Here is a 12,802-nt window from a genome sequence, read left to right as displayed (position 1 = left end):
TATTGCATCACACCGCAGAGCTCCGCAGGTGCAGGGCGCTGCTGACTCCCCACTGATTTTGATCTCCAATCCCTATACTTTGCATAAGTCAGCCCCCTTTAATGCAAATCCTTGTGACTATTCTGAGCAGGAGCTTAACTTGAATTTTCCCGGTAAGTTAAGTATTGATTACGAGTTGGCCTCCCTTCATTGCATATCCCAGCATGGGATCCTTTGAAGTGAGTATGTGTAAAACAATGAGGTTTGGATCCCATTGTTTGTATACACAAGATTAGGCACTGACTTGTCTGGTCTACCAGAGATTTCTGTGAAGACAATATGTTCCGCCCTACATAGATAAAAGCTAAATTAAATATATTCATAATTCCAATATTTTACAGCTATTAATGTAGATTTCACATAAACTCATAAGGCAACAAGTCCGTTGGCAACAGCACTTAAAAGACTTCTACTTGCTCCTCATCTGAGATCTCCAACCCTACTATACCTCCAGTCCTCTCGAAAACCTGCACTGAGAGGAATGAAGGTATAGCAATAGGTGTCCCAAGTGCTTGCAGCCAATCTGCTAGCAGTACACCACCATCTGATTTTAGCAGACAAATTTCCCTACCCCAGTTGCTAAACCGTAAAAAGAAATTCGGTCCCAGCCATCCACATGTTCAGCGTCTGTATGCTAGCTTAGCCAAATTGCTAGCACTGCAACTACTGCCTTTTCAGCTGGTAGACTCTGCCACACCATTTCTTTTCACGGAAGACCATTCCAGCTCTCTACCGGCATGTGGAAGGCAATGTTTTTGTCTTGTTGGACAGGGCGGTCAGCAGTAAGGTGTATATTACCGCAGACACCTTTTCTTCACGGTGCACTAGGTAACTCTGCTGGCAGCTGGGAGGGATGCAGGACAGGGTTCAGTATTGTTGGAGCTTGTTCCGCCACCACGCCTCCAAAATGCTAGCGGTGATTCTGCCACAGCTCTCTCCTCCACCCCCTCCTCTTTTTCTTCCTCTATGGCCTCTTCTGCAGATTTGTTCTCTGAACCAGCGGTGCTCTGTAAGCGTTCAAGGGGCTATGCAAGCACTCAGGCAAAAAGATGACATGTGGTGCATGAGTTACATAGTTACATAGTAGGTGAGGTTGAAAAAAGACACAAGTCCATCAAGTCCAACCTATGTGTGTGATTATAGGTCAGTATTACATTGTATATATGTTGTTCAGGTGCTTATCTAATAGTTTCTTGAAACTATCGATGCCCCCCGCTGAGACCACCGCCTGTGGAAGGGAATTCCACATCCTTGCCGCTCTTAAAGTACGTAGTTTAAGGTTAAACCATTGCTTAGGGGACAGGACCCATACTGGGGTAGAGATTCTGTCAGCTCTGCAGGGGAAGGCTCAGAGGTGGTTGACGCCATGCCAGCTTCAGCCAGGAATGGCTGTATGTGACAATGGCACCAACCGTCTCTCTGCCCTCCGACAGGGACACTTGACCCATGTTCAATGTTTGGCACACATCCTGAATTTGGTGGTGCAGCAGTTCTTGAGTAGGTACCCAGGCTTACAAGATCTCCTGAGGCAGGCCAGAAAAGCCTGTGGTCATTTCCGCTGGTCATACAATGCCAGTGCTCAGCTGGCTGACATTGAAAGGGAATGCAACCTGCCCACCAACCGCCTCATTTGTGACCAGGTGGAACTCAATGTTGGCAATGCTGCAGCGGCTGCACACACAGCAAAGGGCCATCAATGAGTACCTGTGTGAGTATGGCATCGGGACAGGGTCAGGGGAGCTTGGCTTCTTTTCACCACACCAGTGGCTACTGATCAAGCATGCATGCACTGTCCTGTCACCATTTGATGAGGCCACGAGGATGGTGAACAGCGACAATGCATGCATCAGTGATACTGTCCCTCTTGTCTTCCTGTTGGAGCACACGCTTCATGGAATAATGGACAGGGCACTTGAGGCAGAACAGCGGGAGGAATAGGAGGACTTCCTTACCTCTCAAGGCCCCCTTTATCCAGATATTATTCCTGCAGGCCTGCCAAACACACAGGAAAAAGAGGAGGAGGAGGAGGACGATTGTGTCAGCATGGACGTGGAGGATAACACTCAGCAGCAGTCTACAAGGGAAGGTTTTCAGTCCCCAGAAACCCACGGAGTTGTACGTGGCTGGGAGGAGGTTGTTACGGATCATGTGATCCTTAGTGACCCAGAGGACTCAGAATCTAATACCTTTTCAAACTTTTGCAGGCTTTGCAGAATCAGGGAGGGCATGCAGCGTAAGGACCCTAGAATTTGTGGTATCAAAGAGAGGGATCATTACTGGCTGGCAACCCTTCTTGATCCACGTTACAAGGGTAAGGTTGCAGAACTCATCTTGCCTTCGCAGAGAGAGCAGAGGATAAAACTTCTTCAGGAAGTCCTTGAAGAAAGGTTTGTGCAATGCATTTCCAGACCCTGTGAGGTTACAATTTCCTGGTGCTGGACAACATGTTGCTGAGGCTTCGTTCAGTCAGAGGAAGAGCAGTGGAGAAGGTGGCCGGCTGACTGATGCCTTTAGACAATTTTTCAGTCCTCAGCACCAAGGTCTGATCGGTTCAAGCAACCATCGCCAGCGTCTGCATTACATGGTGCAGGAATATCTAGGGGCAAAAGCAGACTTGGAGACCTTTCCAACAGAGCATCCACTGGGTTACTGGGTCTTGAGGATGGACCACTGGCCAGAACTAGCTCAATATGCATTTGAGCTACTGTCCTGTCCTGCATCCAATGTTCTTTCTGAATGCACATTCAGTGATGATGGAGGGTTTGTAACGGATCATAGAGTGCGCCTGTCCACAGACTCTACTCATTCTATGGATGTGGGATGCCTTGAAGACTGCCTATGCTGAGTGACTATCCTATTCCTCCTCAATCTTGATGATGCTAGCTCCAAACAATATTTTTGGTTTAAGGCACCACCACCACTGCCTAAGGCCCATTTTTTTTGTCCCTGTTTAACAGGGGCATGTAATTACAATTTTTGATGTAATATTTCACAGCAGGGCCCATTCCTGCACCCAACAAGAGTATCTGTTAGGGGTTACAGTGTTGTAGCACCACCACCAAAGGCCCAATTTTTCTGCCCCTGTCCCAGCAGCAGAAAAAAAGGACAAGCGTGCCCCACGGCCACCTGCAGAAGATGCACCATATCCATGACCAGCACTGTGGACTGTAGACACAGAGCCTGCTTGCCCCCTTTTAGTGGCCTGTGAGCGTCTGCCTCTCCTTGGTGGCCTTCCGGACATGATGGGGATTTTGTTTTGCAACACCACACTACACTGTATTGTGTACTGTGTACACCACCAGAAAAGTAGTAGCAACTGCACTATGGGTGCACGGTACTGTGTACACTAACAGAAGTGTAATAACAGCTATGGGTGTACTGTATTGTGTACACCACCAGAAAAGTAGTAGCAACTGCACTAGTGGTGCACGGTATTGTGTACACCACCAGAAGTCTAATAGCAACTATGGGTGCACTGTTTGTATTGTGTACTGTGTACACCACCAGAAAACTAGTAGCAACTGCACTATGGGTGTGTGGTACTGTGTACACCAACAGAAGTGTAATAGCAACTATGGGTGCACTGTATGTATTGTGTACACCACCAGAAAAGTAGTAACAACTGCACTATGGGTGCACAGTACTGTGTACACCAACAGAAGTGTAATAACAACTATGGGTGTACTGTATTGTGTACACCACCAGAAAAGCAGTAGCAACTGCACAAGGGGTGCACGGTACTGTGTACACCGCCTGAAGTATATTAGAAAAAGTACACCAGTAATGGCCTGCAGTCAGATATAGCTAAATTGTATGCAGTGGATATATATATATATATTAAATACACTGCAGCTAACTGAATAACCTGCCTGCCAGAAGTATATTAGAAAAAATACACCAGGAACGGCCTGCAGTCAGATATAGCTAAACTGTATGCAGTGGATATATATCTATATATCTATCTATATATCTATATATCTATCTATATATCTATATATCTATATCTATATATCTATATAGATATATATAGATATATAGATATATATATATATATATATATATATATATATATATATATATATATATATATATATATATATATATATATATACACACAAGACTGTCTGTATATGTAACAGCTAACTGAATAATCTGCCTGCCTGCGCAATCTAAATGACACTCTCTCTCCGTCCACGCCAACAACACACTACACAGGGCCGACCTGCAGGCAGCCTTATATAGTGTGGGGCGTGGACTTAGTCCCCCTGAGCCATGATTGGCAAAAGGCACCCTGCCTTTTGCCAATTATGGCTCTCTAAGCTGAGGGCGCTGGGATTGGCCAAAGCATGCAGGTCATGGTGCATGCTTTGGCCAATCATCATACTGCAATGCACTGTGCTCCCACAGTGCATTATGGGCCATTACGCGCCGCTCGAATTTGGCGCGAACGGCCCATAATGTTCGGTTTTCGACTAATAGGTGAACAGCCAATGTTCGAGTCGAACTCATGTTCGACCCGAACAGAAAGCTCATCCCTAATTATCAACCCAGTTCTTGATTATGTACCTGAATCCTCCATGGAAGGTCCCAGTTCTTGATTATCTACCTGAATCTCCCATGGAAGGTCCCAGTTCTTAATTACCTACCTGAATCCACCATAGAAGGTCCCATTCTTGATTATCTACCTGAATCCTCCATGGAAGGTCCCAGTTCTTGATTATGTACCTAAATCCCCCATGGAAGTTCCCAGTTCTTGATTATCTACCTGAATCCCAATGGAAGGTCCCAGCTCTTGATTATGTACCTGAATCTCCCGTGGAACGTTCCAGTTGTTTATTATCAAACTGAATCCCCCATGGAAGGTCCCAGTTGTTTATTAGCTACCTGAATCCTCCATGGAAGGTCCCAGTTCTTGATTATGTACCTGTATCCCCCATGGAAGGTCCCAGTTCTTAATCATCTACCTGAATCCTCCATGGAAGGTCCCCATCCTTGATTATCTACCTAAAACCTCCATTTCCCCCAGGGAAATTCCCAGTTCTTTATTATCAACCTGAATCCCCCATGGATAGTCCCAGTTCTTGATTATCTACCTGAATCCCCCATTGAAAGTCCTCATTCTTGAATATGTACCTGAATCCTCCATGGAAGGTCCCGGTTCTTGATTATCTTACTGAATCCTACTGAATCCTCCATGGAAGGTACCAGTTCTTGATTATGTACCTTAATCTACCATGGAAGTTCCCAGTTCTTAATTATTTACCTGAATCCCCCATGGAAGGTCCCAGTTCTTGATTATCTACCTGAATCCCCTTTGGATGATCCCAGTTCTTGATTATTTACTTGAATCCCCATTGTTGGGTCCCAGTTCTTGATTATGTACCTGAATCCCCCCGTGAAATGTCCCAGTTCTTTATTATCAACAAGAATCCCCGTGGAAGTTCCCAGTTCTAGATTATCTACCTGAATACCCCATGGAAGTTAACAGTTCTTGATTATCTACCTGAATCTCCCATGGAAGGTCTCAGTTCTTGATTATCTGTCTTAATCCCACATGGAAGGCCAATTCTTGATTATCCACCTGAATCCCCATGGAAGGTCTCAGTTCTTCATTATCCGCCTGAATCCCCAATGGAAAATTCCTGTTCTTGATCATGTTCCCGAATCTCCTATGGAAGGTCCCAGTTCTTGATTATGTACCTGAATCCTCCATGGAAGGTCCCAGTTCTTGATTACATACCTTAATCCACCATGGAAGTTCCCAGTTCTTGATTATCTGTCTGAATCCCCAATGGAAAGTTCCTGTTCTTGATCATGTTCCTGAATTCTGCATGGAAGGTCCCAGTTCTTGATTATTTACCTGAATCCCCGTGGAAGTTGACAGTTCTCGATAATCTACATGAATCCCCCACGTAAGGTTGCAGTTATTGTTTAACTTCCTGAATCCCCCATGGAAGGCCCCAGTTCTTGATTATCTACCTGAATCCTCCATGGAAGGTTCCAATTTTTAATTATCTAGTCTATCTGAATCCCCCATGGAAGTTTCCAGTTCTTGATTATCTACCTGAATCCTCCATGGAAGGTTCCATTTTTTATTATCTACCTGAATCCCCCATGGAAGGTCCCCATCCTTGATTATCTACCTAAAACCTCCATGGAAGGTCCCAGTTCTTGATTATGTACCTGAATCCCCCAGAGAAATTCCCAGTTCTTGATTATGTATCTGAATCTCCAATGGAACGTCCCAGTTCTTGATTATCTACTTGAATCCCCCATTGAAAGTCCTCGTTCTTGAGTATGTACCTGAATCCTCCATAGAAGGTCCCGGTTCTTGATTATCTTACTGAATCCTCCATGGAAGGTCCCAGTTCTTGATTATGTACCTTAATCCACCATGGAAGTTCCCAAGTTCTTAATTATCTACCTGAATCCCCCATGGAAGGTCCCAGTTCTTGATTATCTACCTGAATCTCCTTTGGATGATCACAGTTCTTGATTATTTACTTGAATCCCCATTGTAAGGTCCGAGTTCTTGATTATGTACCTGAATCAGCCCGTGAAATGTCCCAGTTCTTTATTATCAACCTGAATCCCCGTGGAAGTTCCCAGTTCTAGATTATCTACCTGATTACCCCATGGAAGTTAACAGTTCTTGATTATCTACCTGAATCTCCCATGGAAGGTCTCAGTTCTTGATTATATGTCTTAATCCCACATGGAAGGCCCAATTCTTGATTATCCACCTGAATCCCCATGCAAGGTCTCAGTTCTTCGTTATCTGCCTGAATCCCCAATGGAAAATTCCTGTTCTTGATCATGTTCCCGAATCTCCTATGGAAGGTCCCAGTTCTTGATTATGTACCTGAATCCTCCATGGAAGGTCCCAGTTCTTGATTATATACCATAATCCACCATGGAAGTTCCCAGTTCTTGATTATCTGCCTGAATCCCCAATGGAAAGTTGCTGTTCTTGATCATGTTCCTGAATTCTCCATGGAAGGTCCCAGTTCTTGATTATTTACCTGAATCCCCCGTGGAAGTTGACAGTTCTCGATTATTTACATGAATCCCCCATGTAAGGTTGCAGTTATTGTTTAACTTCCTAAATCCCCCATAGAAGGCCCCAGTTCTTGATTATCTACCTGAATCCTCCATGGAAGGTTCCAATTTTTAATTATCTAGTCTATCTGAATCCCCCATGGAAGTTTCCAGTTCTTGATTATCTACCTGAATCCTCCATGGAAGGTTCCATTTTTTTATTATCTACCTGAATCCTCCATGGAAGTTCCCAGTTCTTGATTATCTCTACCTGAATCCCCCTGGAAGGTCCCAGGAATTAATTATCTACCTGAATCCCCCCTGGAAGGTCCCAGTTCTTGATTATGTACCTGAATCCTCCATGGAAGGCCCCAGTTTTTGATTATCTGCCTGAATCCCCCCTGGAAAGTCCCAGTTCTTGATTATCCACCTGAATCCCCCATGGAAGGTCCCAGTACTTGATTATTTACCTGAATCCCCCGTGGAATGTCCCAGTTCTTTATTATTTACCTGAATCCCCATGGAAGTTCCCAGTTCTCGATTATCTACCTGAATCTCCCATGGAAGGTCTCAGTTCCTGATTATCTGCCTGAATCCCCCATGGAAGGTCCCAGTTCTTAATTATCTACCTAAATCCACCATGGAAGGTACTGTTCTTGATTATCTACCTGAATCCTCCATGGAAGGTCTCAGTTCTTGATTATCTGTCTTAATCCCCCATGGAAGGTCCCAGTTTTTGATTATGTACCTAAATCCGCATGGAAGATTTCAGTTCTTGATTATCTGTCTGAATCCCCAATGGAAAGTTCCTGTTCTTCATCATGTTCCTGAATCTCCTATGGAAGGTCCCAGTTCTTGATTATGTACCTGAATCCTCCATGGAAGGGCCCAGTTCTTGATTATCTACCTGAATCCCCCAATGGAAGTTCCCAGTTCTTGATTATCTATCTTAATCCCACATGGAAGGTCCCAGTTTTTGATTATCTACCTGAATCCCCCATGGAAGTTCCCAGTTCTTGATTATCTGTCTTAATCCCATATGGAAGGTCCCAGTTTTTGATTATTTACCTGAATCCCCATGGAAGGTCTCAGTTCTTGATTATCTGCCTGAATCCTCAATGGAAAGTCCCTGTTCTTGATCATGTTCCTGGATCTCCTATGAAGGTCCCAGGTCTTGATTATGTACCTGAATCCTCCATGGAAGGTCCCAGTTATTGTTTAACTTCCTGAATCCCCCATGTAAGGCCTCAGTTCTTGATTATCTACCTGAATCCTCCATAGAAGGTTCCCATTTTTGATTATCTACCTGAATCCCCCATGGAAGTTCCCAGTTCTTAATTATCTACCTGCAACCCCCATGGAAAGTCCCAGTACTTGACTATCTACCTGAATCCCCCATGGAAGGTCCCAGTTCTTAATTATCTACCTGCAACCCCCATGGAAAGTCCCAGTACTTGACTATCTACCTGAATCCCCCATGGAAGGTCCCAGTTCTTGATTATCTACCTGAATCCCCTGTGGATGGTCCAAGTTCTTGATTATGTACCTGAATCCTCCATGGAAGGTCCCAGTTCTTGATTATCTACCTTAATCCCCTGTGGAATGTCCCAGTTCTTTATTATCTCCCTGAATCCCCCATGGAAGTTCCCAGTTCCCGATTATCTACCTGAATCCCCCATGGAAGTTCCCAGTTCTTGATTATCTGTCTTAATCCCATATGGAAGGTCCCAGTTTTTGATTATTTACCTGAATCCCCATGGAAGGTCTCAGTTCTTGATTATCTGCCTGAATCCTCAATGGAAAGTCCCTGTTCTTGATCATGTTCCTGGATCTCCTATGAAGGTCCCAGGTCTTGATTATGTACCTGAATCCTCCATGGAAGGTCCCAGTTATTGTTTAACTTCCTGAATCCCCCATGTAAGGCCTCAGTTCTTGATTATCTACCTGAATCCTCCATAGAAGGTTCCCATTTTTGATTATCTACCTGAATCCCCCATGGAAGTTCCCAGTTCTTAATGATCTACCTGCAACCCCCATGGAAAGTCCCAGTACTTGACTATCTACCTGAATCCCCCATGGAAGGTCCCAGTTCTTAATTATCTACCTGCAACCCCCATGGAAAGTCCCAGTACTTGACTATCTACCTGAATCCCCCATGGAAGGTCCCAGTTCTTGATTATCTACCTGAATCCCCTGTGGATGGTCCAAGTTCTTGATTATGTACCTGAATCCTCCATGGAAGGTCCCAGTTCTTGATTATCTACCTTAATCCCCTGTGGAATGTCCCAGTTCTTTATTATCTCCCTGAATCCCCCATGGAAGTTCCCAGTTCCCGATTATCTACCTGAATCCCCCATGGAAGTTCCCAGTTCTTGATTATCTGTCTTAATCCCATATGGAAGGTCCCAGTTTTTGATTATTTACCTGAATCCCCATGGAAGGTCTCAGTTCTTGATTATCTGCCTGAATCCTCAATGGAAAGTCCCTGTTCTTGATCATGTTCCTGGATCTCCTATGAAGGTCCCAGGTCTTGATTATGTACCTGAATCCTCCATGGAAGGTCCCAGTTATTGTTTAACTTCCTGAATCCCCCATGTAAGGCCTCAGTTCTTGATTATCTACCTGAATCCTCCATAGAAGGTTCCCATTTTTGATTATCTACCTGAATCCCCCATGGAAGTTCCCAGTTCTTAATGATCTACCTGCAACCCCCATGGAAAGTCCCAGTACTTGACTATCTACCTGAATCCCCCATGGAAGGTCCCAGTTCTTAATTATCTACCTGCAACCCCCATGGAAAGTCCCAGTACTTGACTATCTACCTGAATCCCCCATGGAAGGTCCCAGTTCTTGATTATCTACCTGAATCCCCTGTGGATGGTCCAAGTTCTTGATTATGTACCTGAATCCTCCATGGAAGGTCCCAGTTCTTGATTATCTACCTTAATCCCCTGTGGAATGTCCCAGTTCTTTATTATCTCCCTGAATCCCCCATGGAAGTTCCCAGTTCCCGATTATCTACCTGAATCCCCCATGGAAGTTCCCAGTTCTTGATTATCTGTCTTAATCCCATATGGAAGGTCCCAGTTTTTGATTATTTACCTGAATCCCCATGGAAGGTCTCAGTTCTTGATTATCTGCCTGAATCCTCAATGGAAAGTCCCTGTTCTTGATCATGTTCCTGGATCTCCTATGAAGGTCCCAGGTCTTGATTATGTACCTGAATCCTCCATGGAAGGTCCCAGTTATTGTTTAACTTCCTGAATCCCCCATGTAAGGCCTCAGTTCTTGATTATCTACCTGAATCCTCCATAGAAGGTTCCCATTTTTGATTATCTACCTGAATCCCCCATGGAAGTTCCCAGTTCTTAATTATCTACCTGCAACCCCCATGGAAAGTCCCAGTACTTGACTATCTACCTGAATCCCCCATGGAAGGTCCCAGTTCTTAATTATCTACCTGCAACCCCCATGGAAAGTCCCAGTACTTGACTATCTACCTGAATCCCCCATGGAAGGTCCCAGTTCTTGATTATCTACCTGAATCCCCTGTGGATGGTCCAAGTTCTTGATTATGTACCTGAATCCTCCATGGAAGGTCCCAGTTCTTGATTATCTACCTTAATCCCCTGTGGAATGTCCCAGTTCTTTATTATCTCCCCGAATCCCCCATGGAAGTTCCCAGTTCCCGATTATCTACCTGAATCCCCCATGGAAGTTCCCAGTTCTTGATTATCTGTCTTAATCCCATATGGAAGGTCCCAGTTTTTGATTATTTACCTGAATCCCCATGGAAGGTCTCAGTTCTTGATTATCTGCCTGAATCCTCAATGGAAAGTCCCTGTTCTTGATCATGTTCCTGGATCTCCTATGAAGGTCCCAGGTCTTGATTATGTACCTGAATCCTCCATGGAAGGTCCCAGTTATTGTTTAACTTCCTGAATCCCCCATGTAAGGCCTCAGTTCTTGATTATCTACCTGAATCCTCCATAGAAGGTTCCCATTTTTGATTATCTACCTGAATCCCCCATGGAAGTTCCCAGTTCTTAATTATCTACCTGCAACCGCCATGGAAAGTCCCAGTACTTGACTATCTACCTGAATCCCCCATGGAAGGTCCCAGTTCTTGATTATCTACCTGAATCCCCTGTGGATGGTCCAAGTTCTTGATTATGTACCTGAATCCTCCATGGAAGGTCCCAGTTCTTGATTATCTACCTTAATCCTCTGTGGAATGTCCCAGTTCTTTATTATCTCCCTGAATCCCCCATGGAAGTTCCCAGTTCCCGATTATCTACGTGAATCCCCCATGGAAGGTCTCAGTTCCTGATTATCTGCCTGAATCCCACATGGAAGGTCCCAGTTTTTGATTATGTACCTGAATCCCCATGGAAGGTCTCAGTTCTTGATTATCTGCCTGAATCCCCAATGGAAGGTTCCAATTTTTAATTACCTACCCGAATCCCCCATGGAGGTTCCCAGTTCTTGATTATGTACCTGAATCCCCCATGGAATCTCCCAGTTCTTGATTCTTTACCGGAATCCCTGTGAAACATCCTAGTTCTTTATCAATCTGAATCCTCCATGGAAGGTCCCATTCTTGATTATCCACCTGAATCCTCCATGGAAGGTCCCAGTTCTATGTACCTGAATCCCCCATGGAAGTTCACAGTTCTTGATTTTCTACCTGAATCTCCCACGGAAGGTCCCAGTTCTTAATTATCTACCTGAATCCACCATAGAAGGTCCAGTTCTTGATTATCTACCTGAATCCTCCATGGAAGGTCCCAGTTCTTGATAATGTACCTGAATCCCCCATGGAAGTTCCCAGTTGTCGATTAACTACCTGAATCCCCATGGAATGTCCCAGTTCTTGATTATGTACCTGAGTCTCCCATGGAATGTCCCAGTTCTTTATTATCAACCTGATTCCCCAATGGAAGGTCTCAGTTCTTGATTGTCTACCTGAATCCTTCATGAAAGGTCAAAGTTCTTGATTATGTACCTGAATCCCCTATGGAAGGTCCTAGTTCTTGATTATCTGCCTGAATCCCCCAGGGAAGTTCCCAGTTCTTGATTATCCACCTGGATCTCCCATGGAAGATCCCAGTTCTTGATTATGTACCTTAATCCCCTATGGAAGTTCCCAGTTCTTGATTATGTACCTGAATCTCCCGTGGAACGTCCCAGTTCTTCATTATCAACATGAATCCAACATGGAAGGTCCCAGTTCTTGATTATGTACCTGAATCCCACATGGAAGGTCCCAATTCTTGATTATGTACTTTAATCCCCCATGGAAGTTCCCAGTTCTAGATTATCTACCTTAATCCCCCATGGAAGGTTCCTGTTCTTGATTATCTACCTGGATTCCCATGGAATCTCCCAGTTCTTGATTATCTACCTGAATCCCCCATGGAAGGTCTTGGTTCTTGATTATGTACCTAAATCTCCAGTGGAACGTCCCAGTTCTTTATTATCAACCTGAACCCCCCATGAAAGGTCCTAGGTCTTGATTATCCACCTGAATCTCCCATGGAAGGTCCCAGTTCTCTATTATCTACCTGAATCCCCTTTGTAAGGTCCCTGTTCCTGATTATCTACCTGAATCCCCCATGGAAGGTCCCAGTTCTTGATTATTTACCTGAATGCCCTATGGAAGGTCCCTGTTCTTGATTATTTGCCTGAATCCCCTATGGTAAGTCCCTTTTCTTGATCATGTTCC

This window comes from Aquarana catesbeiana, linkage group LG02 (assembly GCF_042186555.1).
Source record: "Aquarana catesbeiana isolate 2022-GZ linkage group LG02, ASM4218655v1, whole genome shotgun sequence".
NCBI lineage: Eukaryota > Metazoa > Chordata > Amphibia > Anura > Ranidae > Aquarana > Aquarana catesbeiana.
The sequence above is the reverse complement of the archived record's forward strand: the minus strand, read 5'-3'. Positions refer to the sequence as shown.